The 26,522-nt window shown below is 37.2% G+C and overlaps 1 long non-coding RNA gene across 1 annotated transcript; it reads right to left on the bottom strand.

The window, feature by feature from the left end:
• Positions 1 to 756: 756 nt before the first annotated feature.
• On the bottom strand, positions 757 to 26,522 carry LOC110350949 (uncharacterized). Its single transcript, XR_002397910.2, has 4 exons — positions 25,910 to 26,522; positions 22,251 to 22,295; positions 16,152 to 16,235; positions 757 to 5,590 (listed from the first exon to the last, which is right to left on the bottom strand). It is a non-coding gene; the product is annotated as an uncharacterized LOC110350949 (long non-coding RNA).

Here is a 26,522-nt window from a genome sequence, read left to right on the forward strand (position 1 = left end):
GCCATGTGTATCAGTTATGTATGAAACATACATAAATTTCATGTTTTATTTGGGTCTCATTCCCAAGATATCTCAATTATGCATATGCAAATATGCCAAAATTTGAAAATCCAATGTTGAAAATGCTTCTGGTCCCAAGCATTTCAAATAAGAAATATTCAGCTTGTAATTTGAAATTAGGGACCCTTCAGCAGCCTGAGAGCTCATTCTGTTGAAATTTCAGATCTAGGATCTGATTATAAGTGTAGCTGTTGGAAAAAAGACTGAATGCATTGCTTCCCCAAGTTTCCTATGTCAAAGTCAGAGCCATGATAGGAAAATAGTAAACCTTGAGATCTGGCATGGAGACATTTGGGAGTCCTTTCCCAAATAGTCTACAGCTTATATCAATAAATTACCCCTAAATACTCTGGCAGACAAAGAACCCTTCTTCCCCTTGCCAGAGATGAATAGATTTTCCCTGCCTGGAAATTGTCAGAAACTCATACGAATGAGGTCACGTGCAATCTATTAGATTCCAAGTTCTATCCTCGCAACTACTCATTGACTTCAGGCCAATAAACAACAGAGTCAGAGCTCAGCAAAACCTGAAAAGGTTTTTTTTTTTTTTTTTTTTTTTTTTGCATTAAGGAACAGTAGCCAAAACATGCCAGAAGAAACTGCATGGCATGGCTAATATACACCAGGAGGAAACGAGAGAATATGCATGAAATGAACTATTTAGGATGTGAGACTTGGGTAATGAGGAAACTGAAGCAGGATGAAGAGGGGTGAGTTTATTGACATGGAAAGAATTCATCCCCAACTTAGGATTTAATATTTTCTTCTGGAGAAACACATGTGTGCCACAGGATGGGTTATAAACTCGATGAAGATTCATAGGCCTGGCATATTGGTAAAGCTTTTAAACAAAGACATCTGCCTGAAGCTAGATCATATCTTTTCTTTTTGATAACTTCTTGATTCTCAGGCTTAACAATGTGTGAGATGAAATAAAATGGAAATGCCAGAATTTCCTTGGGCTAAGATTGAGGAAATATCAGAAGGCTCAGGGATGAGGAACATTAGGATGATCTCCAAAACCACCACTTCACAGTGTTTCCCAGGGGAGTTAGGGGAGGCCCATTTCCCCAAGGCAGTGATGAATACATTGGTGAAGGAGGAAAGTGTCCTGAATCTTTGACAACCTTAGCTTTCCTGTGTCAGCCAGGGCTGAGCAGGGAGATGCTGCCTTGCAAAGCCAGAGGCAATTCTCGGAAATGAAGTCAACTTATGTATTAGGTATATATTGCTAAATGCATTTGCTATTTAAAATAGTTTGCAGATTCCTTTGTGCCTTTACATACATTATCATATTGGCTGTGTGTAATGAGGGATATTTCTTGTTTTTCAGTCTTTATATCTACCCCCTCTCCATTTGTTGCCTTGGCTTGGACTTTCTTACAATGCTAACATCTTTGGCTCATTCCTTATCTCAAGGGAAAAATATTTCAATATTTCATAATTAAGATGATGCTTGCTGTAGAATTTTTAGAGCTATTTCTGTTCAGGTTATGAAAGATTTCTTTAGAGTTTTCCAAGTTTTGCTTATTATTTTCATTATTATTACTAATAGGTATTGGGTTTTTGATTGTTTTTCTGAATTTATGAAATTTGTCATTTAATTTTTCTTCATTTTTATATGATGAATTATCTTGATCTTTGAGTGTTATATTCTTATATTCCTGTAATAAGCCAGATATTTTTGAAATGTTATTTTTAATCACTTGATTCTACTTGCCTATTTAGTTGAAGCTTTGATATCTATTCATGAGCAACATTGATCCTAACTTTCTTTTCTGATAATGTCTTTTTCAAATTTTGACACTGAGGTAATCCTGGATTCAAAACAAACAGAAAGTTTCCTCTTTTTCTACACTCAGAAAGAGTTTGTGTGAGATCAGCGCTATTCCTTCTTAAAATGTTTGGAGTTTGTCTCTTTCCTTTTCCCTTCTTATGTGTGTGGGGGTGCTGGGGATTAAACCTAGGGTCTTACACAAGCCAAGCACACAATCCATCACCGGGCTCTCTGGTAGTTTCTAATTCATATATTTAGATCAGTTATATTACATGTAATGATCTATATGGCTAAGTTAGTATCTAGCATTTTGAAATTTCATTCTTTTGATTGCCTTTGTCCTTTTTTTGTCTTCTATTTTTCTATCTTTTCTGGTTTTATTTAGTATTTTAAATAATTCAGTTTTCTCTCTTCTCAGGATATCAATTGTAGTTCTTTTATAAAACTACATATTGAGGCTGGGGATTTAGCTCAGTGGCACCGCATCTGTCTCGAAGGTACAAGGTCCTGAGTTCAATCTCCAGTACCAAACAAAACAAACAAACAAAAAAATACGTATTGGTTGCTGTACAGTGTGCGATATGTATTTACAACTAACCTAAGTCCACTTTCAGTTAACATTATTTTTCTCCACAAGTATTGTAAGAGAAGTCTCAATTCCTCCTTCTCACCCCGTAGAACACTGCAGCCCTGTACTTATCTATAAGCTATCATCGTCATTTTTGCTATTTTTATTTTGAACAGACTGTTATCTTTTGTCAGTTAATAATAAGAAAAATTAAATATTTTATTTTATTTGTCTCTGTAACACTCCTTTCTTTATGTAAATCTGAGTATTTGATTCATATCATTTTCTTTCTCTCTCAATAACTTCTTTAAACATTTATCACAAGACAGATCTACTGGTGAGAATTTCCTCCAGTAATCATTTACCTGAAAGTCTATTCATTCTTCACTTTAAAGGATAATTTCACTAGATAAAGAATTCTAGGTTGGTGGATTTTCTCTTTTTAAGACTTTAAAGGTTTTCACTGTACTCTCTTTTTGCTTATGTGGCTTCTGAAGAGAAGTCTGATATAATTTTTTGATTTATGTGTTTGTTATATATTATTTGTTATGTTTTTCTTTAATAATGCTGTTTATTTATAGTGTACTTTTTTAAATTAATAAGACTATGTTAGCTTTTCTTGTGGTACTATCTGTTACTATTTGGATGGTAAATACTTTTCCACTCTTTTATTTCAGCCTTTTTATATTTAGATTTAAGGTGTGTTTCTTATAAGTAGCATATAGTTGAGCTATTTTCTTTTTGACCCAGTTAAATAATTATAGTCTTGGTATTTTTGTTTTTGTTATTATTTATATATGAATTTATACTATGATATTTTTCTTACTTGATACATCTCAATTTTGTCCATTTTTGCTTCCATTATTACTTATATATTAATTAATAATAATAATGTCTTAATGAAACATTTTAATTATTTCCCTTTCTCCTCTACTAGCATGATACATATCCATTATTTTATTATTCTGTTAGTGGTTAGCTTGGAGGTTACAACATGTACCCCTGAATTACTAAAGTCCAATAGTAGCAATTTATCATTTAGCCAGTAATGTTAGAATTTTAGAACATGTTAATGTCATTTAATTCTCTCCCAAATAGTTACACAGTCATATGTTTTATATCTCACAAAATATTATTTTTTTCTTAAACCTAGTATTTATTTGTGGCACTGGGGACTGAATGCAAGTCCTCTGCATTGAGCTGCATCTCCAGTCCTTTTTTAAAAAAATTTTTTACTTTTAAAATTTTGAGACAAGGTCTTAGTAAATCTCCAAATTGCCTGGGTTGGGCTCAAATTTGCAATTATTCTGCCTCAGCCTCCTGGAGTACTGGGATTACAAGCATGCACCACCCTGGCTCTAATATTCATTTATTTTTACACATATAATTGTTCTTTCTAGTGTTCTTTATTTCTTCTTTCATTACTATCTTTCCTAACAATGAATTGATTTTTTTTCTCAAGATGCCCTTATTAAAATAATGTTTATAGAAATTCTCATTGGTCACAGAATTCTGAGTTAGCAGTTAAGTTCGTTTTAGCACTTTAAGAAACATTCTGTTGTTTCCTGGCTTTCATTTTTTATATTGATAATTTAGTTATCATTTTAAGTAATATGTCATTTTCTTTTGTTGATTTTAAAGTTTCTCTTTTATCTTTGGTATTAAAAGGCTTTACTATGTGATTATGTGTTATTTAATTTATTTATCTTGAGTTTGCAGTACTTCTGTACCATTTTCATTTTCTGTAGAGAACATCTACTAACATTTCCAGCAAAGCAGGTCTAGTGGTGAGAAATTCCCTCAATTATTATTTATTTGAGAGAGTCTTTATTTCCTCTCATTTTGGAAGTTTCGTTTGTCTGTAGTCTTTTTTTTTTTTCAGTATTAGAGATTGAACTTAGAGACTCTCTACTACTGGAACTATATCCTCCACCCCTACTTTGTTCCTTTTGACATACTGTACCACTAAGTTACCCAAGCTGGCCTTGAGCTTGTGATCTTCCCATGTAACTGGGATTGCAGGAGTGTGTATTGTGCTCAGCTGAAATATAATTTTACTGCATACAGAATTCTAGAATTCTTTGATCAGTTTTAGAAATTTCTCATACTTTTTTTTCCCCTCCATGCATGTCTTCTACTTCTTTTCTTAGAACCCATCATTGTGTAGCACAAATATGTTTCACTCTTTTTGATACTTATTTTCATTTTTCATTTCAGTTCTTCTACTTGATTTTTTGTTGATATACCTTCCAGTTGAGTAATTTTGTTCTCTTGTGTGTCAAAACTGCTGTTAATAGATCTGTTTAGATTCTTAATTTCAATTATAATATTTTTGTTACAGAATTTACATTTTTTCAGTAAATGACAAAACTCTGGTGAAGGCCTATCTCTTAATACATTTTCTCCATCTTTGTTTCTATATTCTTATACATGCTAACACAGTGACTTAAAAATTTTTGCTAAGTTACTATCTTGATCATATTTGGGTCTTTTTTTCCCTTTTTCATTTTTCTTGGTTTGCAATCTTATGTTCCTGTCTGTTAGCATGCTTAATAATTTTTCAAATTTAAAAACAGGCATTATATACTAAAATTTATAAAGCCAGCAGCTAATATTTTGCTATTGTCTTTACCCTTTCTCAGCTGGGCATATAGAATGTGGCTTGTGATTTTACTCTAATCAGAAACTGTCCTGAACCAAGGTTATGTTTTATTTTTTGAAAGGCTACCTACTTTTTCATATCAGATCTTAAGATGTAGATTTTTGGTGTTTTCTTCTGAGAACCTGTTAATTCACTGTAGTGGTGGTGGGGGTGCATCCTGTGGCAAATCCTGAATTTCAATTCTTATATTACAAAGAGACTATAGAAAATAAATGCCATGCTTTTCAGAGGATATCTCTTCTCAAGTCATTCATCTCAGATATAGGAAAATTCTTAGAGGGAAAATTGGCTCTCCAAGTGTTCAGTTATTTATTCGTCTCTTCTCTTTGGAATCTTGTGTCCTCACATTTCCAAATTTGTCTTTCTAGTCCTATGAGAATTTCAAGGTCTCTTCTGGTTTCTGTACTTTCATTTCAAGTGAAAAATGTTGATCCAGAACATGTCTTCAAGAAGGCCTTTGCCTTTCTGAAGGCTGTATAAAACACAGATGTTTTAGCTGGAAGATTAAAGTTGAAGTAGTTGACTGAAAAAGAAATAAAAGTGATTTCACATTCAAAATTCAAAAAAACCTGACATGATTGAAAGAGAAAGAACAAGGTAAAACGTGGAATAGATATTAAAATATTTTAAGCTGTGCTAACACTTAGCAAATGATATGAGACTATTGACCCATTTCTGCCTATAATGAACACATTCTTTTTGCTTGTGTTATGAATTATCTTTAAAAACAGTCATAATTGTTTCTGAATGTATACAACTGATTGGGATTCAAGCTAGGAGATGTACCAACATAACATAAAGGATCTGGCAGTAAATTCTAATGACCTGATCTTATTGAGTCCTTTGAGACTTGAGGGATAGAAGTAGAATGTTATTTTAGACAAGTACCAAGAATCCAACTGAAGTAACCTGTTAGAGAGCTCTCTAAGGTTTCCGGATTCCAAAAATAACTCTTCCTTGGAGGTAGTTTTTGTCTTGTAAAGACATTTTATGGCAAGCAGTGTTCTATGGATTGGACAAGTGTTTCCCCAAAACCTACATGTTAAAGGCCACTAACCTATGGTGTGCTCTTGGGGAGGTGGTAGCACCTTTGAAAGGTCAGGTCCAGGGGGAGAAATCTAGGTCACTGGAGGCCTTCCTTTAAGAGGATAGTGAGACTCCAGCCCTTTCTACCTTTTTTCATTTCCCAGGTCTATGAGGTGAGCAACTTCTTCTTCTACACCCTCCCAGTATGGTGTGCTGCCTTGCCATAGGCCCAAAATCAATGGGCCAATCAACCATGGATGGAAGCCTCCAAAATTGTAAGCCAAAATAAAGCTTTCCCCTTTTAAGGTTGATTGTATCAGGTATTTTGTTATAGCAATAGAAAGCTGACTAATGCAGAGAGTAAAGAAAAACACTATTATGACAGAATTTCTAGTACTCTGTGGCCCTTCATATTTCTCCAAATGTGTGTGTGTGTGTGTGTGTGTGTGTGTGTGTGTGTGTGTGTTGGGGGGGCTAGCTCTGCTCTGCTCACTGGTCATGAAAAGTTTTGCTTGTGGTTACACAGCAGTGGGGGTGGGCTTGATTTGTGGCCTTGCATGACACCCAACTGCACTTCTTCTAGGTGGAAAGAAGTGAATTTATGGTCCCTGATGCTTTTCTATTCCCCTTGTATGTATTTAATTGATGAAAACATTCTTGCCTGCTTTCTTTCACTAGGAAAAACTGTAGCCTTAAATGACCAGAATAGCTTTTGGCTTGAAGTCAGCCTTTGATTGTAATACTACTGCTTTGTGAAAAAGAATTTCCAGCCTTTAAGTTATTGGAGTTTATGAGTAAATGAGGTAATTACTGGAGAGTGAAGAAAAACTCAGCATGACTGAGGACTGTTGGATTTTAACCTGCATTGTTGTTGCTAGATATTTACATCTGAGAGTTGCTTAGAAACAATTCCCATATATAGAACTTATTATTAGCTGTTAATTGATGTATTAAATGCATAATTTTAATGCATTTTGTTAATGATTTTGTGATAATTATCTTCTGGGGAACTTGAAAAAATTGTGAAACAAACTCATTCCCACTCAAAAGAAAATAAAATTCTATCTCGTGAGACGAATTTAGTGAAATTATCATCCCACAACTAGACAACAAGATGCACAATTTAAAAATTTTGTAAGTTGATTTAAATTCTGTGCTTTATTTAAAATGAATTTTGTGATGATTTCCTTTCAATCATTTAGTCATAACTAGAACCTACAATAAAACCCCTGGGTGATTGCTTTTTAATGATGATTTAAAACACTCAGTAAGGATTAAATGGTTTAATAACTAATAATTGATACTTTGAAATAGGAAAAGGTTCAAAGGGGTAGGAGTGATGGGAGGAGGTGGGGAAAGGAAAGAATGGAAAGGAAAAATTATGAGAAAAGAAAAAAAATGGAAATGAAGTCTATGTAAATGGGAAGGGTGGAGGGGTGAAGGGGGAACAGGTAATGGGGAAAAATAAGAACCAAGATACATCATGTACAGGTACAAGCACCCAATGATAAATGTAAAGGTATTGTATAACTAAAATGTACCAATGAAAGAATTTAAGACAAAAAACCCCCCAAAACAAAAAAACCCCAGTCATTTAACAAATGAAGATACTGGGGCTAAAGTAGTTACATGGGCTACAAAAAGTTCACATCTGGTTTGTAATTGGTAGAAAGGCTAGGAAAAAGGGTAAAGCTGACTAGAATTTTCTACCTTGTCATGTAGCTGTGACACCAGATTTAGGTGGCTATATTTATATTTAGGTGGCTATATCTTATACTATCTGTTTGTTTTTTTCCTTATTTTATGTTATCTTCTTGGAATAATCTGCCATATTCTTTGGATGACTCAAATAGAGAACATCAATTATATTCAGAAGAATTCTCTGCTATCATGTTTTCTTATGTAAGACAAAGAATTGTCAAAAATGTGGTGAAAGAGACCCTTTGGTGGGTCTCTAGGTGGATGTGATGGTTAAACTTGATTGGCTTGGGAGCCACTTAGGGGATTGGTGGAGCACAGCTCTGGGTGTGTCTGAGTGGGCAATGGAAATGTGGCCTTGAGGTCTATATCTGATTCCTCATGCCTCCTCTCTAGCACTGTTCCCTTGTCTGTTTCCCAGTTGCCATGAACTAGGAAGCTTTGCCCCACCACACACTTCTGCTATGATATTCCTGTCTTGGAGCCAGCTGACCATGGACTGAATTCCCTGAACTTGTGAGCCAAATAAACCTCTCCTTTAGGCAGTGAACATCAGTTATTTTTGTCCAGCAGAAGGAAAGCTAATATAGAGGCAATGTCTATGGACATCAACCTACAGAGGTGGAATTTGGAATATTTACCAAAATGAAATATCTGTCTTGGGTCCAACAATTCAACTTCAAATAATTTATCTTGTAGACAGAACTTGTGGAAAGTGATATATGACTGAGGTTACACACTGTAGTCAGTATAGTTTTAAATTGCATTTACTTAGCAATTAGGCAAGACACATTTTTCATATTCTTAAGGCCATTTGCAGTTCTTTTGAACTAGGAACACATATCTTTGGCTCTTTTTTTGTAGGGTATAAGTTCTAGTTCTGTTCTCAGATTGTGTTTGGAAATTAGAGGGATGGGCATGCTTCATAGTGACATCAGAATATACAGGTTGTTACAGTTTTTTCTGTGATCTCCTTAAAGGGATTAAATATACTGGAATTTGATATTGATTACTTTTGAGGGGATTCTATCAACCAGACCCAAGAAATTAAATGGAAAAACAAACAAAAAATATTCTCATTTTTCCCCCTTCCCTCAGAAGACAAAGTGTTATTTATTAAAATGTCATGTGTTAAAAAATGTTCCAAAATCGGTTTCAACAAGATAAGCAGACAATTTATTCTTGGAAGAAAGTAATTTTACAAGATCAAAGTTTATGGTGAATGTTTAAATTTTTAAAATTACATTAAAATACAAATTGCCATTAATTCCTGTCAAAATACTTCCACTCATTTCCAACACACGTATCCCATTGTTATTACAGTTTCTGAAGTAGTACTGAAAGGCCTCTTTCATGTCTTTATGACATATGATCAAAAATGTAGTGAATGCTGCTGCTGAGTGTCATCTAACGGAAAGGCAAGCATGTGAAATATTATGATGTGTCCTCATCTACCTTATTCATCAGATCTGGTACCTTGTGACATCTGACTGCGCCCCAAAGTAAAAATGACCATGAAAGGTGAACATTTTGAATCTATACAGGACATCAAGGCAGCCATGACAGGATAACTAAAAACACTCACAAAAGAGGACTTCCAGAATTGCTTCAGAAAGTGGCAAGAAAGATGGGATGAGTGTTATCAAAGTGAGGGGAAGTATCCTGAGGGGTGTTAAGGATGACATGTCTTTTATTGTAATAAATTTTTTATTTAGTACAACCACACCTCATATCAATTTATTCTTTTTTTCACTTTATTAAATTCTTTTATTGGTACATTGTAGGTATACAATACAATTACACTTCTCATTGGGAATTGTACCTTTACATAATGCATCTTGGTTCTTATTTTTGCCCCATTCCTAGCCCTCCCTTCACCCCCTCCACCCTTCCCTATTTACAGAGACTTTATTTCCATTTTTTCCATTTCTCAGCATTTTTCCTTTCGCTTCTTTCCTTTCCCCTGCCCCTCCCACTACCCCTACCCCTTTGGACCTTTTCTTCCTATTTTGCATTATCAATTATTCATTCTAATCATTGGTACATTTTAGGTATACAATATAATGACATTCATCATTGGAAATTTGCACCTTTAGACTCTCTTGGTTCTTATTTTTCACGCTTGTCCAGCCCTCCCTTCAACCCCTCCATTCCTCCCTATTTACAAAGATTTTGTTCCTATTTTCCATTTTTTCATATTAATCCCATTCCCTTCTATCCTTTCCTCTAGCCCTCCCACTTCCCTCCCCTTTGCCCCTTTTTTTCCTATTTCACATGACCTATTATACATTTTAGTCCTTATTTACACTTTCAGTTTCTCACACCAGAGAATCTATTTGGTATTTATACATGTGTGTCCTATTTATTTCACTTAAGAGTATTGCCTCAATGTGCATCCACTTAGCTATAAATGTCTCTAATTTCTCATTTTTTATGGCTGAGTAGTACTCCATTTTATAAAAAAAACACATTTTCTTAATCCAGTCTCCAGTTGATGGGCATTTGGGCTGTTTCCAAGTTTTAACTATCACAAACTGTGCTGCTATGAACATGGGCACACATATATCACTGTGGTATGATTCTTTTAATTCTTTGGGGAAGATCCCCAGCAGTGGAATAGCAGGGTCAAATGGGACTTCCAGTCCTAGTTTTTTGAGGTATCTCCACACTGATTTCCACAGTGCTTGCACCAGTCTACACTCCCACCAGCAGTGGAGCAGGGTTCCTCTTTCCCCACAGCCTCACCAGCGATTGGTTGATTTCATGATAGCAGCCATTCTTTCTGGAGTGGGGTGGAATCTCAGCATTGTTTTCATTTGCATCTCTTGAATGACCAGTGATGTTGAACATTTTTTCATGTATTTGTTTGCTATTTCTACTTCTTTGTTTGAGAAATATCTGTTCATTTCAGATGCCCATTTTCAGATTGGGTCTTTAAATTTGGGAGGTCTGATCTTTTTAAGTTCTTTGTAGATTCAAGATAGAAGACCTTTGTCTGAGGAAGAGGTGGTGAAGATTTATTCCCACATTGTGGGTTGTCTCTTCACACTGCTGGTGGTTTCTCTTGCTGTGCAGAAGCCTTTTAATAAGAAGAGATCCCACTTGTTGATTGTTTGTGCTAGTTCACGGGCAACTGAGGTTTTGTTCATAAAATCTTTTCCTACACCAATGTCTTCAAGGGTTCTACCTAATCTCTGTTCCAACTGGTTCAGAGTTTCTATTTTAATATTTAGATCTTTAATCCATTTCGATTTTAGTTTAGTGCATGGTGAGAGATATAGGTCTAGTTTGAATCTTTGGCAAGTTGAAGCCCAATTTTTCCAGCACCATTTATTAAAGAGGCTATCTTTCCTCCAGTGAGGGTGTTTGGCTCCTTTATCGAAGAAGAGATGGCTGAGTGTGTCTGGCGTTGTTTCTGCATCTTCTAGTCTGTTCTGCTGGTCTTCAGGTCTGTTTCTTTGCCAGTACCATGCTGTTTTTATCACAGTAGCTTTGTAGTATAGTTGCAGGTTGGGGATTGTGATACCCTCTGCCATGTCTCTGGTACCTAGAATTGCTTTTGCTATTCTGGGTCTCTTCTTGTTCCAAATGAATTTTTGGATTGTTTTCTCAAGGTCCATGAAGTATGCTGCTGGGATCTCAATTGGAATTGCATTGAATCTATATAACAGTTTTGGAAGTATGGCCATTTTCACTCTATTAATCCTTCCTACCCAGGAGCAGGGGATGCCTGTCCATTTTCTGATACCATCTTCAAGCTCTCTTTTCAGAGTGCCATAGTTTTCAGAGAAGAGGTCTTTGATTTCTTTCTTTAGGTTGATTCCTAGGTATTTCAGGTTTTTGGATGCTATTGTGAAAGGAGTTATTTGCCCTATTTCTCTCTCAGTGAGTCTTTCATTTGTGTAGAGAAACGCTATAGATTTTTGTGTGTTGACCTTGTAACCAGTTACTTGACTGAATTTGGTTATTAAGTCTAGAAGACTTTTGGTGGAGTTCTTGGGGTCTTCTATATAGAGTATCATGTCATCTGCAAATAATGACAATTTGACTTCTTCATTTCCTATCTTTATTCCTTTTATTTCTTTCTCTTGTCTAATTGCTGTGGCTAATGTTTCCAGAACTATATTGAACAAGAGTGGTGATAGTGGACATCCTTGTCTTGTTCCTGATTTTAGTGTAAAAGATATCAGTTTTTGACCATTTAGTATGATATTGGCTGTTGGTTTTTCATAGATGGCTTCTATCAGTTTGAACCATCTATTCCAATTTTTTGTAGGGTTTTTATCATAAATGCATGTTAGATTTTGTCAAATGCTTTTTCTGCATCTATGGAGATAATCATATGTTTTTTGTCCTTGCCTCTATTGATATAGTGTATTACATTGATTGATTTGCGTATATTGAACCATCCCTGCATCCCTGGGATGAATCCCACTTGATCTGGGTGTATGATTTTCTTGATGATCTTCTGCATTCTGTTTGCCATTATCTTACTGAGGATTTTTGCATCCATGTTCATTAGTGAGATTGGCCCATAGTTCTCCTTTTTGGTTGGGTCTTTCTCTGCTTTGGGAATCAAGGTGATGCTTGTTTCCAGGAATGAATTTGGGAGTATTGCTTCCCTTTCAATTTCATTGAAGAGTTTAAACAGTCATGGCAGCAGTTCCTCTCTAAATGTCTTGTAGAATTCAGCATGAAGCCATTAGGGCCCAGGCTTTTCTTAGTTGATAAGTTTTTAATTACATTTTCAATTTCATTGGTTGATATTGGGTTGTTCAGAATTTTTAGTTCTTCTTAGTTCAACTTTGGTAATTCATATGTATCTAGGAATCTGTCCATTTCTTCTGTGTTGTCCATCTTATTGGCGTATAGCTTCTGGAAGTAGGTATTGATGATCCTCTGGATTTCTGCTGGGTCTGTTGTAATTTCACCCTTTTCATTCCTAATTGCATGGATTTGGGCCTTTTCTTTCCTTTTTCTGACAAGGTTGGCTAAGAGTTTGTCAATTTTGTTGATTCTTTTGAAGAACCAACTCTTGGCTTCATTGATTTTTTGTATCATTCTCTTAGTCTCCATTGCATTGATTTCTCCTCTGATCTTTATAATTTCCTCCCTTGTATGAGCTTTGGGGTTGTCCTGCTCTTCTTTTTCTAGAAGCTTGAGGTGCAGCATCAGGTTGTTTAATTGGGCTCATTCTGTTTTCCTAATATGCATATTCACTGCAATGAATTTCCCTTGTAAGACTGCTTTCATTGTGTCCCATAGATTTCGATATGTTGTATTGTCATTGTCATTTAATTGAAGGAACTGTCTGATTTCTTTTTTAATTTCCTCTGTGACCCATTGGTTATTCAGAAGTGTGTTGTTCAATTTCCACGTGTTTATGAAATTTTTTGAGTTTCTTTTGGTATAGATGTCCAATTTCATCGCACTATGGTCTGATAATATACAGGGGGTAACTTCAATTCCTTTGCACTTACTTAAACATGTTCTATTTGTGAGTATGTGGTCTATTTTTGAGAATGACCCATGTGCAGCTGAGAAGAATGTGTATTCTGATTTTGTGGGGTGGAAGACTCTGTAAACATCTGTTAAGTTCATTTCTTCAACAGTTCGATTGAGTTTTAGTATTTCATTACTTATTTTTTGTCTAGTTGATCTGTCTATTTCTGACAGTGGGGTATTGAGGTAACCCACTACAATTGTATTAGTGCATATATGACTTTTCATGTCCGTTAGTATTTGTTTTATATAGTTGGGTGCACTAGTGTTTGATGCATATATATTTATGATTGTCATCTCTTCCTCTTGGATTCTTCCCTTTACAAGGATGTAGTGTCCTTCTTCGTCTCTCTTAATCAGTGTTGGTTTGAAATCTACTTGATCTGCAAAGAGGATGGCTACTGCTGCTTGTTTTCGGGTTCCTGTCCCATGCAGTATTGTTTTCCTCCCTTTAACTTTCAGTCTATGAATTTCCTTTTGAATTAAGTGTGTTTCTTGTATACAGCATATTGTTGGATTTTGCTTTTTGACCCATTCTGCCAGTCTATTTCATTTGATTCGTGAATTGAGACCATTAACGTTGATGGTTATAACTGAAACCTATTGACTTGTCATTGCCATGACTTTTTCTTTTTGTTGGATTCTCCCCCTTTACATTTAATTTCTTGTCATGCCAGATGGGTTCGTTCTGCTTTGCTTCCTGGGGTTGTCATCCTCAGTGTCTGTTCCTAGGATATCGTGTAAAATTCTTTGGAGTGCTGGTTTGGTATTCACGAAGTTCCTAAGGTGCTCTTTGTCATGAAAGTACCTTATTTCTCCATCCATTTTGAAAGATACTTTTGCAGGGTACATCAGTCTGGATTGGAGGCTGTTTTCTTTTAGGGCTGGAATATGCCACTCCAAGCTCTTCTTGCCTTGATAGTTTGTGTTGAGAAGTCTCCTGTGATTCTGATGGGCTTTCCTTTGTATGTGATTTGTTTCTTTTCTCTAACTGCTTGTAGAACATTGTTCTTCTGTTGAGTTTCTGGAATCTTAACAATTATATGCCTATGTGTAGATTTTTTTTTGATCAAGGCTATTTGGAGTCCTATATGCCTCACTTATCTGTATGTCAAGCTCTTTTCCCCTGCCTGGGAAGTTTTCTGCCATTATTTCTGTGAAGAGATCTTTTATGTCATCTGTACTCTCTCCTGTTTCTTCATTGACTCCAATCAGTCTTATGTTACTCTTCTGTGCATCGTCTAGCAGCTGCTGGATTGATTTCTCGTATTCCCTTATAATTTTGAAGCAATTTTTCTTTTCCTGGTCACTAATTGCAATCTTATCTTCTATATCTGAAATTCTGTCCTCACATTGGCTCATTCTGCTGTGTAGACTTTCAATGGAGTTTTTCATCTCCTGGAAATCTATTTGCATCTGTTTTATGGATTTCATTTATTTCTTATATTGGGATTCATCATGTTCCTGAGCTCCTCTCTAGATCTATTAATCATGTCTTGCCCTAGGGGCCCAATTTCTCCTGTTATCTGAGAAATTATTTCTGATTTCATTTTTTCCAGATCCCCTTTTGTTGCCAGTTCAGTGGGTCCAGGTGGTTGAGTATCAGAGTGTTCCGTCTCATTTCCCTTTGGGTTTACTTTAGGTGATCTGGAAGTCTGGTTTTGAGACTTATTTACATGTTTTCTCATTTCGACTGGGGGCGGGGGCTGTCGGCGCCTGCAGGGATTACCTCCTCTGAGCTGGGAGAGGTGGGACAGGGGCTGGGAGCAGCGGGAGGGATGGTAGCCAGGAAGCCCCTTCCTCTGGACCAGGAGCAGTGGGACGGTGGCTCAGAAGCCCCTACCTCTGGGCTGGGAACAGTGGGACTCAGTACCGTGGTCTGGTGGTCTGGTGTCCTCTGCATCTTTGTAGTGTGGAACCAGGTGCCTGTACAGAGGAGTGGGGTGGGGTGGGGTGTCCAGTGGATTTTTGCCAGGGTGCAGGCTGATTCAGCGTGTTCCACATGACACGGGACCTCAGTAGGGCATGCGCAGACCTGCCTGTCTGCAGCAGACTAATATCAATTTATTCTCAATGTGTATTTTTCTATCATTCTTTTTTTCAGATATTTTATGTCCCTGCTTTTCATGAAGAGAATTTGTAGAATTCTGGCCATCCTTCTGGTATGAAGGATTTCCTAGAATTTTGTGTTATGGTATTTCTGTCTTCTCTTAGCTTGTATGAGCTTACAATTTTTTTCATCCTCCTCTTTAATTTTCCAGTTTTCTAACTGTAATTTTTTGATGTGAAATTTAGCCCAGTCATGCTCCTTGGAAGAAAATGGTGTACGTACATAGCTATGTCTTGGTTATAGAAACAGATAGCTCAGAGATGTGGCCATTAAATCAAGTGTTACCACAAAGACATATAAAGATGGAGGACAAGGAGCAGCATTCTTCACACTGATCAGAGACTAATGGTCAGTGGCTTTGCTCTTTTCTCAACCATGCTGGAAATGAGGTTGTAAGTGCAGGCATTTGAGGGCTTTTGTTTAACTACAAAGACTTCTTATTATTTTTCACCCAGAGTGCTGAAAGGGTACATTTTCATTCACTCCAAACCAACTGCAATGCCAATGGGCATTAATCCATTCTAGATCACTAAAGGGCTCTGTAGATTACTAAATGGCACTGAGTGTTCTTGATACTGCATTAGAAAAATGAATTAGACTGTGGCATTATAATATAATTAAATTCAACTCATGATCAAGGTAAGATGACCATTCTTTTCAAGCAAGTTTCCATAAGAGCTTCCTGCTATCTCTTTTCAAGTCTACTCCTGGGAGCAGCTAATGTTTTCTATCTGTCACGCCTCCTTACCTTTTTAATGTTGGTTGTCCTGAGTGGTGTTCCATTATTTTTGGTGACAGAGACAGTCTTGCTAAATATGGACCCAAGGATCCCCTGGGGATATAATATAGAAAGGAAAATAAGAATACATTAGAGAGTTTGCATGTGGTTGGTTATGTATGGCATTTCCACTGAAGAATGATATGACTGGAACTTTGCTTGTACTTATTTAATATCTTTTTCCTAAGAAGGCCAAAGAACTTTATAAATGTTGTTATGAGTCATCTGCACATCACTCAGAAGTGTGCCAGATTCCAAAAATCCTTTTAATGGTATAATTATTAGCAGAGAGGATAAATGACATTTGCCACTTTTTGTTAACCTTGCTCTCAATTTAGTTGCTTCAGAGAACAAGATTTACTTCAGGTATGGATAAAGCTGTTCTATTAAGAAAATGAGGGAAAAAAGGAACTATTCTTTAATGAGGTCCATACTTGTGCCAGACACCATGTCAGATGATCAAAGGTGTTATCACATCTTATTCCATGACCATAGTATTAGGCAGGTGGTATGATTCCCGCCTGTTTCAAATGGGGACCCTGGGGGTGAGCAAAATTAAGGTCATGCAGCTATAACATGCCTAAGTGGGCTGCATCCTGGTCTATTCCTCTTGCACACTCACCCTCCCACCCTTGTGGAGGTGGATGAAGAACCTGCACTCTGGATTTTAGGAAAGTGGAATCAAGAGGCTCCATATCTCTCCTGGTCCATGGAGCACATTTCTATTTTATTCCAAAGGGCATGTTTTCCCCTGCACAGATATAGAACATGTTTCTCAATGCCTTTACATTTTTAGGGCAGAGGCTACCTCACTGGGAACGTGCCTTTCATCAGGAGAGACAAAGTATGACAAAAGCCTGTAGCTTTACCAGGGATAATTAGAGGATGGCATTTCTGGGCCACTTCATTCTTTACAAGTGGACTGGAGACTAGAATGTTCACTGGAGTAGAAACTGTGCTTTCTGCTGCTTTATAAGCATAACCAGGCTGTACTATTATGTCAAGGGTATAAAATAGGAGATGACTTGTAATTTTTCTGTTTTTAATATATGATGTATTTTATATACATTACATTGATTTTCCTGAGCAAAAGACAGGCTCTTCTTATTTTAAGCCACTGAGATCCTGTAGTTTTCTATAGTTGCAGCATAGCCTATCTGTCCTGGATAATGTATTCATCTATTGGGATGATCATATGGATTTTTTTCTCTAAATGTTGTAGGAAAGGAAAGGTGTGATATTTCTCCTCAACCCTCTGAAGGGTCATGGTTAACACTCCTTATAGGTTAATAGAATAGATTAATAAGAGGAAAGCATGACAGAGACACATTTATTTAGTCAGTTTCACATGATATAGGAGCCTTCAGAACAGCCTAGGGAAAATTCAACTTTTATGCTTAGATTAGATGAATGGACCTGTTGAACTGTGAGTGGACAAAAAGGGTAATATTTCATACAATAGATTGAAGGGGAAACTTAGGGGAAGCAGTCTACCCAGGTTCTTTTGGGCTCTCTGTGCAGCATTGCTTCTTCTCAAGTACAAGGTAGGGTCCCTTCTGGGATCAGGGTCTTACACCGAAGGGTGAGTGAATGTTATAGAATATTTCTAGGTTTTGTGTGTGGCTTTGGGGAAGAGGAGTTCTGGTTTCTATGCACGGTCTTAGTGTATGTGGGGAGAGATCAGGAGACAGAAGGAGGGAAGCTCAGAAAGAAATTTTACTTCTGATCCCCTTCCAATGACCTTCAGTTCAAAGTCCTTAGCATGCCAAAGCACCATGTTCTGGGGTATCATTTTTCTGGGCCCCAATAATTATTTATTGGTATGTTACATTAAAGGACTTTCTGATATCGTCAACCTTGCATTTTAGTAGATAGCCTTTACAATATGTAGAAATAGGCAGGATGTATTTAATATACATTATATTTAATAAACTCATTTTTCATTTATTTTATGACTGTTAAGATTAAGTGAAGTTGATCTATCATGTGCTTTTCTGGTCTTGTTCTTATTCAGTTTTGATATCAGGTCATACTAGCTTCATTTATTGTCAGACGTTTTCTTTTTCTAGTCTCTGATACACCTTGTATAAGATAGAGATGACCTATTCCTTGGGTTTTGAGCAAAGGGGGAGTTCAATGGCTTTGATCTAAACTGTCCCTCAAAGGCCTATGTGCTAATGGCTTCGTCTTCAATTTCATGCTTCTCAGAGGTAGTGGAAACTTTCGATGTGGGGTCTAGTGAGAGGAATGCAGGTCATTGTGGATGGGCCTTTGAGGGAATAATGGTGCTCCTGCCTCTTCCTCTCTGTCCCTTTATGGTCATGAAGTGAGTGGTTATACTATGGCACATGTCTTCCACCAGGATGTGTTTTGCTTCACTACAGGGCCAAAATGTAATGGACTAACCAATCACAAATAGGAACCTCTAAAACTATGAGTGAAAATAAACCTTTCTGCTCTGTAACTTATCTCAGGTAATTATTATAGTGACAGAAAGCTGACTTACACAGGAATGTGACACAAGATAAAGTAGGAGAGGTGATGAAGAACCAGATGATGTAGGATTTTGTAGGTCACAGGTAGAAGTTTGGGTTTTATTCTAAGGACACCGGGAAATTATTGAAGGATTTAAGCAACTGAACATCTTGATCTGTGTATTTTACTGGGTGTGCTATTTAGAGAATGCACTAAAGTGGTTAAGCAGAAATACTAGCTGAGAGGCTACTTAATTAGTTGAGGTAAGAGATAATGGTGGTTTAGTCTAGCAGGTGACAGAGAAGGTAGGAGAACTGAGTTATTCTGATGTGATATTTATTCTGTGATAAACTAATAAGACTTGTTAAAGGATTCCATAAAACAGTAAAGAAAAGGAATTAAAGTTTATTGGAATGACTCCTAGATTTTTGCCCATGTAACTGGGTAGGGAATGTTCTACTTACATGAGTAATTCTGGGAATTTGGGGGTAGAAAAACTAATAGTTCTATTTTTGACCTGTTTTATTCTTAATTTTTATTAGTATATGTTTGTGATACATAATAATTACATTTCTTTGGGGCATTAGTGGAGATGGGTATCACATCTCAATCATTTTTAGTCCCCTTTTCCTTCCACCCTCCTCTCTTCCCTTATTCTTCAAATCTCCTTTCCATCTCTCATGGTTTCTTATCTTCTTTTTTGCTGTTTAAATTATTTATATTTTGGATTTCTCACATAAAAGAAGTCATGTGATATTTAACCTTCTGTGTCTGATTTATTTCACTTATCATTATGGTCTCAAGATCATATATTTTTCTATAAATGGCTCAAGTTTCTCCTTCTTTATGGCTGTTTAGTACACCACTGTGTAAATACACCACATTTTCTGTATCAACTCATCTGTTGATGGGCATATAAGCCACTTCTATAATTTAGTTATTGTGAATTGTGCTGTTATAAACATGGATATGCATGTATTTCTGTAATATGATGCTTTAATTCTTTTAGGAAGATACCCAGGAGAAGTATAACTGGGTCAAGTGAAATTGTTATTTTTAGTGTTTTGAGGAATCTCCATACTGATTTACATAATGGTTGTATTAGTTTACATCCCTACCAACGATGTTGAAGGGTTCCTTTCTCCCCACAACCTCGCAGCATTTGTTTTTATTTGCTTTCTTGATGGTAGCCATTCCTACTGGAGTAAGATGGAATCTCCATGGTGGTGTTTCAATTTGCATTCCTCTAATGGCCAAAGATGCTGAACACATTTTCATGTACTTTTTGGTCATTTGTATTTATTTTGTGAAGTGTCTAACTGTCCATTTTTTAATTGAGTCTCATGTTATTTGGGGTCTAATTTTTTTGAGTTCTTTATAGCTGGCAGCACTCCCCCACACCCATTCTGTAGGCTGGCTCTTCATTCTGTTGTCTTCTTTGCTGTGCTGAATCTTTATCATTTGATATAATCCCATTTGTTGATTCTTGTGCAACTAGGGTTCTGTTTAGAAAGTCCTTGCCAATGCCTATGTCTTCAAGAGTTTTTCTTATCTTCCAGGAGATTCAGTGTATCTGTTTTTATATCTAAATCTCTGATCCATTTTGATTTGATTTTAGTACAAGGTAAGAGATATGGTCTTGATTAATTTTTGCGTGTGTGTAGATATCTAATTTTCCCAGCACCACTTGTTAAAGAGGCTATCTTTTCTTCAGTGTTTGTTTTTAGCCTCTATGTCCAAGATCAGATGGCTAAAGATGTATGAAGCTATTTCTGTGTGCTTTTGACGTGTTTAAATAGAAATGTCTATTGAATTTTACAATGAAGATGCAAAGAATACAGAAATATAAACTTGTCGCTCAGGGGAGAAAATGGGGTGTTATTAGTGCAATGGTGGTTTTTAAGGTAAAGAACTAGAGGCAACCATCAAAGGAGAGAGGAGAGGGAGAGAATACGAAGCTAAGGAACAGATATTTGGAGCAAAGAAAATGAGCCAACAAGAGTGGAGCTCATCCTCCCAGGTACTTCAGTAGCTCTCTGTGTTCCTATTTTGGGTCTGAATGATTCTCCGTGTACTTGAGCTATGAACATTTAGAAACTTGTCCGGCACCATGTAGATGCTTAATGTACAAAGCATCGAGTGCTTCTGATAATACAGTGCTATTTCTGGCTAGGTGCTTTGGAATCAGCAGGAACCATCAGAGACAGCTTCTAGGCCTCTCCTCACCTGCAGTGACTCAATTAAAAGGCTTTGGATCCTCTTTTCTGAAAGACGCCCTAGGATAAATGTTTTTCTTTGGGCCAAGATAGACTTGTCTCAGTCACATATAGGAGCTCCTCTCATGCTTCCTTGGGATGGAAAATTATGTGCTCAGGATGGACCAGATCTTGTATGCACCATGTACAAGTCCTAGAAGGGAGAGATAGCCTTAAGCCAGATAAATCTGAAGGCCTGAGATGTCATAACTTGTACACTGTTAGTCACAGTATTCCTTCTGCCCATCCCTCAAATGTGTTCAGTTCTTTCTCAACACATTGAATTCCAGGTAACTGAAAAAAACCAAAATCAAAAACTCTTTTGCCAATCAAGGAATAGGAAGTTGCTGAATTTAAAAACTCCAGTGTTTGGGGAGGTCAGTGACAGGTGTTTAGTAGACAAAAAGGGCAAAAAAAGATGACTCTAGGGTCTTGGACTACTGCTGAGGTAGCAACAGCTTCCAGACAGACATAGATTAGGCTAAGAATCTTGAAAAAAGCCTTGAAAAATCTCTTTGTTCAAATATTTAGTTAATGGGCTCTATTAGTAAAAGGTAAATACCATTGATTTCCATACTTTGAAATTTTATCCTGGAATTTTTCACAATAAAAAATAAAAGTCAGAGTCTAATGCTTAAGGAGGATTGGAAAAAACCCCACCTTTGTCAGGTAGATTAAAAGCTGAGGCCAGGTGTGGTAGAGCATGCCAGTGATCCCAGAACTCAGGAGGCTGAGGCAAGAGGATAGCCATGAGTTCAAGACCAGCCTAGGTTACTAGTAAGTTCATGCCTAGCCAGAACTACATAGAGAGAACCTGTCTCAAAAACCCAAACCAAACCAAAACAACCAAAAGAAAAAGAACCCCCCAAACCAAAGAAAAAAACCCCCACAAAAATATCCACTCCCTAAAAAACAACAAAAAAGCTGAAAAGTTTATGAAATACAGATAGAAACTTAATTCAGGTCGCTAAGCTTTTCACCATAGAGTGATTCAATCAATCACAACATTTTATGTTAGTGGTGACTTCTAAAAAGTTGATAGGCATAGTTAACTTACAAATACATTTTTACAGTTTTTCTATAAATCACAGAAGAGTATTACATAGTTTATGTAAACATTTCAGTTTCTTCACTTTTTTTTCTTTTGGTATGTTTTCTTAAAAGGAAATTAAAATGGTAGAAATTCGGTAGTGTAAAGAGCTAAGGAATATGCTTGATCAACTTGAAGAGCTAGGGAACATTTATAAGTATAATGTATAAGAATAGGAGAATTACAGGAAAGAAGACTAAAGTAACTACAAGTGAGTTTTTGACTTGGGGTGAGCAGGTGCCTTCTTACCTTGACCATGGTAGGATTTTACATCTTCTGAGGACGTGCAAGGTGCTGATGGGAAAACATTTAAGACAGGAGCATTATAGACCCATCTCATGATAAAAGATAACAAATACTTCTCGGTGTGCACTAAAAGCTTAAGTAGCTTCTGCCACATTCACCCTTTAGCCATGATCATCGCACCCTTCCCATCTGTCTCATGTTCAAGGCCAAATAAGTCCCCTCTCCCTCACGAGGACTTCCTTGGTACCGCCAGAGCCCAAAATCAACTCAGTGAGAGAATGTATCATTGGTATCTCTTGCCTGTCATTTTTTTTTTTTGGTACCAGGGATCGAACTCAGAACCTTGAGCTTCCGAGGCAGGTGCCAGAACTACTGAGCTAAATTCCTGGCTCCTTCTTGCCTGTCTTTTTTTTTTTTTTGGTACCGGGGATCAAACTCAGGTCCTTGAGCTTGCAAGGCAGGTGGCAAAACCACTGAGATAAATCCCTGGGCCATTTCCTGTCATTTTTAATGTCATGGCAAAATAATTTTAAGTCATAATGGGGAAAGGGTAGTGTTTAGGTTTCAAATTACTTTCTTCTATGTCATCTTATTTTATAGTCAGGCTATAAGGGAATTGGAAATACGTCTGTGGCCACCAAAATCGGCCTCCTCTGTGTAACAAGAACCCCTCAGCAGGATGGGAGCTGTCAGCTTTCCCCTAGATGCCTTCAAGGCTGTGTGGCTCATTTCCACATTAAGCCATGCTGAATACCTTGTTAGAGAGTCCTTTCTTGTATGGAACTGGAATATCGCCCTTGAAATGTCTACCAATTACATTTAAAGTTGTCCTCTGGGGGTTGAAAGAGTATATTTGATTCTCTTTCCGACTCAGAGTCCTTTAATGTTTTAGGATAGTTAGCCAAAATCACCAAAGCCTTTTCCTGCATGGACAAAATGTCTCTTTTCTTCCCCATCATCAGAATGGCTTTAAGTCCCTTCACCATCCTCACCGCTTTCCTCCAGATGGACTGAGCCACTCCTTCAGTGAATGCACACCTTGCATTCCTGGCACCGGTGTAGGCCCTGGGCATGCAATGAGAAGACAGGACAGAATTCCCTGGCTTACGGATTTTACATCACAGAGATGGAGGCAGACTATAAGGAAAGGGTTGATTCTGGAAGGTTATGTCCTTGCCACTTGACATCCAGTGTTCTGGAGGTGTCTGTACAGAGCAGTGCTCTGATGGGCCCAGTTTCTGACACTCCCATTCATGTGCTCTATACTTCTTCACCATTATATTGTCAGCAATGCAGTTGTGACTGTAGTATCTCTTTTTTGGGCAAACGTACTTTTTGGAAAAAATATTGAGTTTATTTTCAATTATAAACACAACCAACAAAAACCAAGTATCTTTTTCCATTTGAACTGACGCCAATCATATCTTGTCCTTCCTAGACTTGGTATTAATCCAAACCTCTCTCACTGTCTTGAGGATGTTCTGGCTACTATAACAAAAATACCACAAACTGGGTAGCTTGCAAACAGCAAATATTTATCACCTTCTGGAGGCTGGGAAGACCCAAATCAAGGTGCTGGCAGATTCATAGTCTGGGGAGGGCCCATTTCCTCATAGATGGCAGTGTTCTCACTGTAACTTCATATTGCAAAAGTGGAAAACAAGCTCCTGTAGGCCTCTTTTATAAAGACACTGATTCCAATCATGGGGTCTCCTTGCTTGTGACCCCATCATCCAATGCATTAGCTATGTCTCATAGTTTTGTGTCATTTATCAGTCTGATATATTTGGGGACCCTTTTCCTTACCTGAGTCCCTGCTTTCAGGTTCAGTAAGAACAGGGACATTGGGGGCTGGGGATTTAGCTCAGTGGTTCCGCTGAGTTCCTCACAAGCATAAGGTCCTGAGTTTGATCCCTGATTACACCCTCCAAAAAAAGAACAGGGGCATTCTGAGGACAAAACCCTGAATCTTCTGCATGAAGTCCTCATTTCTAGTGTGTCTTTGTAAATTAATCAGCACTCTTTCTGTCAGCCTTACTAGTTTGAGTCCAATAAACTATTACTCAAATGTTTATTTCACCATCATTTTTGCAAAATCAACATGGAAGAGCCTGTGAATTGCATTGCTGAACAATATATTGCCTTAATATAATCTTCATTTGTCAATCTGGAGATTACATTGACAGAGGAAATGGCCTCGTCAGCCATTACAAGTGGTTGGTGGACCTTCATTGGTTCCATATTCACCATGTTTCTCTTGAAGTATTCAAAACTCAACACTCAACAACTGGTAAGGGGGTGGGAAGCAGCACACCATGCAGAGCAAAAGCATTCACCACATGGCAGGACGCACAAAGGAGGCAGAGAAAGGGGCTGGGCTCCCACTCTGCCCCTCAAGGGCATGACCCTAAGGAACAGCATGTCTCCCAGTAGGCTCTGCTCAAGGTTCCACCCCCTCCCAAACCTCTTAGCAGTGTTACAGATTCTTTAACAACTCAGTAACAGTCTGCCCGATATGTACAGGACAACTTCACTTCCATCAAGATCACTCCTTCTCTTTGAAGCCATCCATACCAAACTTGCTCTCCAGTAATCCTTCACCGTCATTCACACTTCTGTAATTTGGGACATGTCATCTCACCCATGATATGCTGCTGTGCCCTTCCTCATTCTCCATCTGGAAGATGCCTTATCAATTTTAAAGACCCTGTTAAAATGTTCCCTTGTCATGGAAAATGTGCTTGACTCTCATCTTTGTGTCTCTCAAAACTGCATGCACACACCCTTAACATCTGTACTCCAGAAACTTTCATGTTACCTCTCCTACTGGATTCAGCCATGGGAAAGTACCATGATGCTTGGTATGCTGTAGGGACTTAATAAACACTTGTTGAATTTTAGAAATTTCCTGTGGGTAGCTTGTGAGAATCAATCCAGTTTATGCATCTACGTGCTCACTCGTTTCAGGAAATTGAAGCTGTTTTGTTACTTTCTTTTCTTCATTGCTAGTTAGTTTTACATTATTACAACCAAGTGGCTAAGATTAACAACTAGGAAGGGAAAAGGTTTGTTTTAGCTCATAATTTTGGAGTTTCTAGTCCATGATCTGGGAGACCCATTGTTTTTATGCACATGGGCCTATGGGGGTATTTAAGATCCAAACCATAACACTATCATGCTCTGTAAAACTCTTGAGAATTTAAATTTTTTGATGAATTCCAAAATTTTATAAGTTAATCATCTCAGGTGTTTCTTAATAGTGATAGAAAGCTGAATAATATACCTTGGAGTAAAACATCTTCACAGGCGAACAAAACAAAGCAGGTAATTTGAACACCTTTTAGAGTTTAAGAAACTGAGGCTTAAATAGGTCAAGTCATTTGTCCATTATTTCCTAAATTTTAGGCAGTGGGGTCAAGGTTAAACCTTTTGACACTCTCTAGTGTCAAAAGTTACATCATGTCAAAAGGGCAGGAAAAAGTGTCAGCACTTTTGGTATTCCTTCCTGAATATTATTCAGATTCTCACTCATCAAAAGTGCTCAGTTAATTTGCCATTTAATGGAGAAGTTTACAACATTTAAAAGTTGGATAATTTTGGAAGTACTCTGAATCCGAAATGCAACATCTATCTTAACAGGAAAGAAAGAGGAATAAACTCACGGTAAGGACAAATCTTAGTTTTGAATTCTCCTTTTCCTTTTCCAGGCTTCTGAAATGGGAATGGAAATTTTAATTAGCAGGAAGATGCCCCACAAAATGGAGGAAAGGATTGTAAAAGTGGAGAATAATCTATTAACGAGCATACTGTGCTGTAAATAATTGAGAGTTAAATACAAGAATTTCTTAAAAATCTGCCATTTAGAGTAAGAATTCCAAAACCATTTTTTCTTCTCCCTGCTGATGTCACTTTTAAAGCGGTGATCCTATCAAATGCCACTGTAGTACTAGGAATAGCATTCTCAACACTGTTCTCCTCTTTGTACCTGCCCCTTGTTACTTACCATCCTTTTACACAATAAAAAGCCTCAAATTAATTCAATGCTTTCTCCTAGAAAATCAAAATGCTTTCTCCATGTCACCATTTATTTAGTCCTCAAAGCATTCCTCTGTTAAGTGAGTGTGTGGTGGGAAAAAAAAATTGTTCCTTCCCTTTGTGGTGCATAGGAAGTGTGAGAGAAGAGTGTGTCGTTTCTATCCACTGTGGAACTTGATGCTAATTCAGTTCAGGTCAAAGCTGTTGGCTGGGTTCTTCCACTCTACCCAGTGGTTCAAA

The sequence above is a fragment of the Heterocephalus glaber genome, unplaced genomic scaffold, assembly GCF_053883595.1.
Source record: "Heterocephalus glaber isolate CG9 unplaced genomic scaffold, H.glaber_assembly_v1.0 deba00001600, whole genome shotgun sequence".
Classification (NCBI taxonomy): domain Eukaryota; kingdom Metazoa; phylum Chordata; class Mammalia; order Rodentia; family Bathyergidae; genus Heterocephalus; species Heterocephalus glaber.